Source organism: Myotis daubentonii, chromosome 12 (assembly GCF_963259705.1).
Source record: "Myotis daubentonii chromosome 12, mMyoDau2.1, whole genome shotgun sequence".
NCBI lineage: Eukaryota > Metazoa > Chordata > Mammalia > Chiroptera > Vespertilionidae > Myotis > Myotis daubentonii.
In genome coordinates this window covers 78,148,976-78,156,468 of record NC_081851.1, presented here as the reverse complement: position 1 = coordinate 78,156,468, position 7,493 = coordinate 78,148,976, and the positions used below count along the sequence as shown (strand labels likewise).

Sequence of the window (7,493 nt, the reverse complement as noted above, 5' to 3'; positions counted from 1 at the left end):
GGGAGACTCCTCTCCTCTCGGTCCTTTCTGAGGGCGAGGCCTGAGCTCCGCACCTGCCCACACTTCGCCCAGCCCTGGAGCCCAAGGAAAGACCCGGAATCTGTCTCTGATCGGAGGGGACATGACAGGAGGGTCCCTGGAAGACACGGGAAATCCTAAGGCTGCAGGTTAGGGAATAGTGTTGCACCAAGTTAATGTCTTCCTTTTGTAACCGTACTGTGGCTATGCCATGTGTTAACAGTAGGGGGCGCAGCTGCTCTATGGAAACTATCTTGGCACCTCTTCTGTGAGTCTAAACCAGTGGTTCTCAACCTTCCTAATGCCGCGACCCTTTAATACAGTTCTTCATGTTGTGGTGACCCCCAACCATAAAATTATTTTCATTGCTACTTCATAACTGTAATTTTGCTACCGTTATGAATCGTAATGTAAATATCTGATATGCAGGATGTATTCTCATTGTTACAAATTGAACATCATTAAAGCGTAGTGATTAATCACAAAAACAATATGTAATGATATATGTGTTTTCCGATGGTCTTAGGGGACCCCTGTGAAAGGGTCGTTTGACCCCCAAAGGGGTCGCGACCCACAGGTTGAGAACCGCTGGTAAACTCTTTTAAAATAAAAAGTTTTTAAAATTGTGTATTTTTCTCCATGAAAATAAAAGGAGGCCCTGGCTCTCATCTCTGCTACAACGACTGTAAAATAATTGTCACGTGCCTGATTTCTTTGCCCCTCCCACTGCCCCGTCTGGCGCAGCCATGTCACCCAGACCACGGGGCAAAGGTCCACAGAGGCCAGGGGGAAAGAGGACAGCTGGCCTCTTCTCCTAAAATACATTTTTACTGATCTCAGAGAGGGAGAGAGGACAGAACCATGGATTGCCTCCTGCACGTCCCGTCGCCGCACACGGGGGATCAAGCCTGCAACCCGGGCGTGTGTCCTGACAGGACAGGGAATCGAACCGTGACCTCCTGGTTCATAGGTCGAACCTCAACCACTGAGCCATGCCGGTGGGGCTGGACTAAATTCTTTTTTTTTTTTAATATATATATTTTATTGATTTTTTTCAGAGAGGAAGGGAGAGGGATAGGGAGTTAGAAACATCTATCAGCCGCCTTCTGCACACTCCCTACTGGGGATGTGCCCGCAACCAAGGTACATGCCCCTGACTGGAATCGAACCTGGGACCTTTCAGTCTGCAGGCCGACGAACCGGTTAGGGCTGGACTAAATTCTTTATTATTCCAGTTACTTGGCCCTAAAACCCTGGGGTCATCCTTGACTCCTCCTCTCTCACATCCCACCTTCAAACCATCAGCAATTCCCTCAGTTCTGCCTTCTGATTACCCATCTAGAATCAGGCCACCTCTGACTCCCCATCGCCCTCTTGCATTCCTCTCCAGGCCCCCCCCCCCCCAGGCTGGCCCATCCTCAACCACGCCAACACGCATGCAACACTTGGCACGGGTGTCTGTGACTCTCAGAAACTTGCACAGCTCACATCCATCCAGTAAACAAAACGTTCAGATTAAGGACAAATATCAATTGGATTTTTTCTACTCAAGCTAACGCCGAGTCCTGGTTGGCCGTTTCCTGGACTGCCTTGCGCGTACCTTCCGTTGTTTTCTGCGTCAAAGCAGAACTGGAGGGTCTCCCCACACCCTCGAGTCTTAGGGGGGCTGCCACATGTAAGAAGATCTTAGGGGTCAGGCCGGCTTGGGGGCGAGCACGTGAGCACCGCGGAGATGGGGGGGAGGTGCCCCCAAACTGATGGCACTGCCGGGTGCGGGGCAGGCCTGCGGGAGAGCGGCTCTGGCTTTTCTGGCACACAGACCAAGGGACACCCCTTCTGCTTAGGTGCCTGTCACTTGCAACCAAGAGTCCTAACTGTCCCTCGGGGCTCCCGCAGTCTCCGGCTCCCCTGCCCTCCGGGCCAGCGAGGGCCGGGACGGGGCTTCCTGCAGGGGTGAGGGGCGCAGGTGGGGCGTTAACCCGCTTCAATCCCGGGGCCTGTGGGCCTGGCTCCGGCCCCTCCGCTTCCTGGAGCCCTGTCTTCCCACCCGCAGGCGGCCCTGCAGCTTCTGATAAGGGCGCTATCCGCGGAGCTCCCGCCCGCCCTGGGGCGGGGCCCAGATAAGCCTCCCGCCGCCAGGCCCGCAGAGAAGGAACAGGGCGCCGCCCGCCCGCCCGTCTCATCAGGCAGCACCGCGGGCTGCGGGAGGGGGGCCAGGCGCCGCTTGGGAAACCCTCAGGCAGAGCCCCGAGGCCACGATCGTCATCACAGCTGCCGCTTACTCCGGATTACCGCACCGGGCACCGGGCCAGGTCTGCCTACGCGGTCTCCCCGGGATGCGGGGAGGGGATTGCCCCGAAGCCACGGCCCCTCCCTTTCCCGGCCCAACCTCTGGGCTCCTGTGCAAGGTTTTCAGCCCTTTCCACCAGCAGGATGACTGGACTTGCAGCAGGTAACAGGATGGGTTTTGTTCCAAACTCCACTGTCAGCAACTAAAAGACTCCGAGGAAAGTTAATGGACTGGGTTACCTTTAAGCCAGGCGCAGCTGCCACCACTCTCTTCCGACTGCTGCCCCTTAGTCATCCAAAACGACATAAAATCAAAGTTACGAACAATTATTAAGCTGCGATGCTGTGCCAGCGACTGGTGTGGGCACTGGAAATCCAAAGGTGAGTGAGGCACAGTTACCCCCCGTGGCTCGCTGCCATCCTATATAATAAAAGGCTAATATGCAAATCAACTGAATGGCAGAACCACCGGTCACTGGTCACTATGATGTGCACTGACCAGCAGGGGGCAGACACTCAATGCAGGAGCTGCCCCCTGGTGGTCAGTGCACTCACTCCCACACGGGGAGTGCTGCTCAGCCAGAAGCCGGGCTCATAGCTGGCGAGTGCAGCGGCGGTGGCAGGAGCCTCTCCCGCCTCCATGACAGCGCTAAGGATGTCCAGTTGACCGACCTTGCCTGCTCCCACGGGGCCAAAGCCATCAGTCGGACATCCCCCCAGGTGGGCTCCCAGTCTGTGAGAGGGCACAGGCTGGGCTGAGGGACTGCCCCCCCTGAGTGCACGAATTTCATGCACCCGGCCTCTAGTAAGTGCTATAAGAGGAACAGTTGTGGCACAAAGTAAGAGAGGTGAGGGGCAGAGCTAACTCCATAAAGTGAGGTGGATCTTGAAGGAAAAAAAGTTAATGGGCTGGAAATGTAAATTTAAACAGAGGTTATTATTTTTTAAAAAAGAAATGAAAACGCATATTCACACAAAAAGCTGTACATGGATATTCACAATAGCTTTAGTTTTTATGGCCAACCTGGGGAAAACCAGCTGTCTGAAGCAGCACATGGTAACCACTCAAATAAAAAGGCACAAATTACTGAGCCGCTGGGCGACCTGGGTGCATTGCAAGGGCTTTATGAGTGGAAAGAGCCAGTCGCCAGGTGTCACACAGTGTGATTCCATTTACATGCGATTCTCTAAGTGACAGCCCTCAAAATTATGGTGATGGAGACCAGACAGGCGTGGCCAGGAGTTGGGGGGAGGGGTGACCACTACGGACCAACACGGATTTGTTTGTGTTGAGGGAACAGTTCTGCATCTGCTGCTGATTCCTAAAATCTGCACTCCTGCTGAAATGCCCAGGAACCAGGTACACAACCACAGTGCATGTAGAAACCGGTGACATCCAACAGGGCTCATCATTTACCTAATGGGGTTGCCACAGGGCAGTTTCCTGATTTTGACAGTGTGTGAGGTTACGGTGACCTGTAAGACACGGGGGGGGGGGGGGGGGGAGGGTTGGGTGAAGGGTACACAGGAACTCGTTACTAATTTTGCAACTTCCGTGTCTTAAACTATTTCAAAAATTGGTTATAATTTAAGGCGGAAAGAAGACATAAATGAGAAACCAGGCAAAGTAACTGCAACATATATCATAGAGCAGGAGGTACCACCAAAAGATACAGAGCACCTCTATGTCAATATGAAAATAACTAGGGGCCCGGTGCATGAAATTCCTGCACTGGGTGGGGGAGGGAGTGTCCCTCAGCCCAGCCTGCCCCCTCTCACATACTGGGAGCCCTCAGACATTGACCCCCATCACCCTCCAATCGCAGGATCGGCCACTTGCCCAGGCCTGACGCCTCTGGCCTAGGCGTCCGGCTCGGGCAGTGGGGACCCGCAGCTGCAGCGGCCTCACGATCGTGGGCTTCGCTTTAGGCCCAGGCAAGGGACCCCTAGCTCCTGGGACTGCCAGCTTCGACCGTGCCCAGCTCCCATCGCTGGCTCCACCCCTACTTCCTGCTATCACTGGCCAGGGCGGAAAAGGTACCTGATTCTCTAATCATGGCTGGGGGGCAGCCTTTGCCCTGCCCCCCAGCTCTTAGCTCCCCCCTGGGTTTCCGATCACTGTCAGTGGCAGGGGGTTTCTTCCTGCTTTCCCTTTCACCTCCCTGCATTGTGCCTACATATGCAAATTAACCGCCATCTTGTTGGCAGTTAACTGCCAATCTTAGTTGGCAGTTAATTTGCATATAGCCCTGATTAGCCAATGAAAAGGGTAGCTCGTACGCCAATTACCATTTTTCTCTTTTATTAGTGTAGATACCCAACCAATAACTGGACAAATATCAGGAAGTTCCGAGAATATAAATGTCCATATTCGATCCTACTCATAATCAAATAAATTCAGATTAAGACAGCATGCCCTAGCTGGTTTGGCTCAGTGGATAGAGCGCCGGCCTGTGGACTGAAGGGTCCCAGGTTCGATTCCAGTTAAGGGCACATGCCTGGGTTGTGGGCTCCATCCCCAGCAGGGGGCATGCAGGAGGCAAACAATCAATGATTCTCTCTCATCATTGATGTTTCTCTCTCTCCCTCTCCCTCCCGCTCTGAAATCAATAAAAATACATTAAAAAAAAAAAAAAAGACAGCATGGAACCCTAGCCAGTGTGGCTCAGTGGATAGAGCATCGGCCTGTGGACCAAAGGGTCCCGAATTTGATTCTGGTCAAGGGAACGTACCTTGGTTGCAGGCTCCACCCTGGCCCGGACCCTGGTCAGGGCTCATGCAGAAGGCAAACAATTGATGTGTTTCTCTCACATCGATATTTCTCTGTCTCTTTCCCTCTCTCTTCCACTCTAAAAATCAATGGAAAAATATCCTCAGCTGAGGGTTACCAACAAATAAATAAACCACTTAATAAAACCAAAACAGGTCCGATCCAGAGCCCCTTCCAGGCAGCTGGCAACGGGGAAGCAGCTAGCACGACTATTAAGCTTCCTTGCCCATCTCTGTGGAAACAAGCTCTGAGAGGAGTCGGGATTGCCTCCCCACGGAGCAGCTGAGCTTGGCCACCCCCGGTTCGCCGTGGACCTCTCCGCCCTGAAGGACAACCGGCCCCTGGGAACATCCTCATCTCCCCCGTGAGCGTTTCCTCGGCGCTGGCCGTGGTCTTCCTGGGGCCAGAGGCGCTACCGCGGCACAGGTGTCCAAGACGCTTCACTTCGAGGCGGTTAAGGAGATTCATTCAAGTTTTCGGAGTCTGAATGCTGATGTCAATAAGCGTGGAGCTCCCTACATTCTGAAACTTACTAATAGGTTATACGGAGAGAAAACCTGTGAGTTCCTCCCGGCGTTCTTAGCTTCAACCCAGAAAATGTATGGTGCTGAACTGGCCAGTGTAGATTTTCAGCGGGCCTCTGAAGAATGCCAGAAAGGTGATAAGCGAGTGGGTCAAAGGGCAGACTGAAGGGAAAATTCCAGAATTGTTGGCTGCAGGCGACGTTAATAATATGACTAAACTTGTGCTGGTGAATGCCATCTATTTCCAAGGAAACTGGCAGGAGGAATTCAGTAAAGGCCACAACCGATACACCATTCAGATTGAATAAGACACAAAAACAGTGAAAATGATGTATCAGAAGAGCAAATTTCCATTTGGCTACATCGAAGACCTTCAATGCCGGGTGCTGGAACTGCCTTACCAAGGCAGGGACCTCAACATGGTCATCCTGCTGCCAGATGACATCGAGGACAAGGCCACAGGTCTGAAGAAGATCGAGGAACAATTGGAAAAACTGCATGAGTGGACCAAACCTGACAAACTGCGTGCCATTAAAGTCAACGTCCACCTGCCCAGGTTCAAGCTGGAAGAGAGCTACGACCTCAACTCTCACCTGAAAAGCCTGGGTATAGAGGATCTCTTTAATCCCAAGGCTGATCTGTCTGGCATGGCAAGAGCCAGAGGTCATTTTATATCAAAAATTATCCACAAGTCTTTCGTGGAAGTTAATGAGGAGGGCACAGAGGCAGCTTTTGCCACAGCTGAAATTGGAGTGGGTTGCGCACTTATGCCAGAGGAAAATTCTGTGGCCGACCATCCATTCATTTTTTTCATTCGACACAATCCCTCAACTAACATCCTGTTCTTTTTTAAAAAATATATCTTATTGATTTTTTACAGAGAGGAAAGGAGAGGGATAGAGAAGTTAGAAACATCGATGAGAGAGAAACATCCATCAGCTGCCTCCTGCACACCCCCTACTGGGGATGTGCCCGCAACCAAGGTACGTGCCCTTGACCAGAATCAAACCTGGGACCCTTCAGTCCGCAGGCCAACACTCTATCCACTGAGCCAAACCGGTCAGGGGACATCCTGTTTTTAGGTAGACTTTCTTCCCCTTAGAGACTGTGGAAACCTGAGGTTGAGCTCAGAGCTATATCACTGGCTCTTTCAAAGATATATGAAAATTATACATCTTCTACAATAAATCTACCACCCCCTAAAAAATCTGTAACTTCCTTTGTAATGTCAGCTCTGTTGGCTGTTTACACCCATTCACTTTGGCATAGGTATCTATTTTCCTTTCTTTATATTGAAAAATTTAGCGATTGCTTTTGAATGCACCAAGCAGATATGTAGACTCTTGACAGTGTAGTAAACTAAGAAACTGCTGTACTCTCTTGATAGCCATGAGGAAAATTATAGTACTGTAATTTGTTTCACAGATAGACTTCTGGAAGCTACGATAGAGAGACAGTCATTGCTGAAGGGAAGGTTAAAAGCAGGCATTCAACTGAAGTGTAGGAGAGCAGCCCACGTAAGGGTTGGATTAACAAGATAAATTCGCCTCGGCCAGTGTTTCTGACCCTTTGTTCTACAGGATTGGTATTCTGTTCTAGCCCCTCTGATGTCAAACTATGAAACAGCTTATTTTCCTTAAAAAAACAAAAACCACAGCATGGAAATACTGGTTTCCACTCATCGTGCTGTTACAGAATTTACCAGGCAACTGAAAAGACACGCCGGGGTACCGGAGGCACAGGAAAAACCACTGGTTTCCAGACATTGCACACACACCAGCCCAGTGACTCAGGAGAGTCTGTTTCCCGCCAGATCCTGAGCCCAACACGGAGGAGGCTCTCCCTCTTTATATTCTCTCTCTCGGTCTCTTCGTCTCCCAAACATGGATTAT

At 51.3% G+C, this 7,493-nt stretch overlaps 1 pseudogene; it reads left to right on the top strand.

The window, feature by feature from the left end:
* Nucleotides 1-5,355: 5,355 nt before the first annotated feature.
* On the top strand, nt 5,356-7,200 carry LOC132213737 (leukocyte elastase inhibitor-like; annotated as a pseudogene).
* The last annotated feature ends 293 nt before the right edge of the window (nt 7,201-7,493 follow it).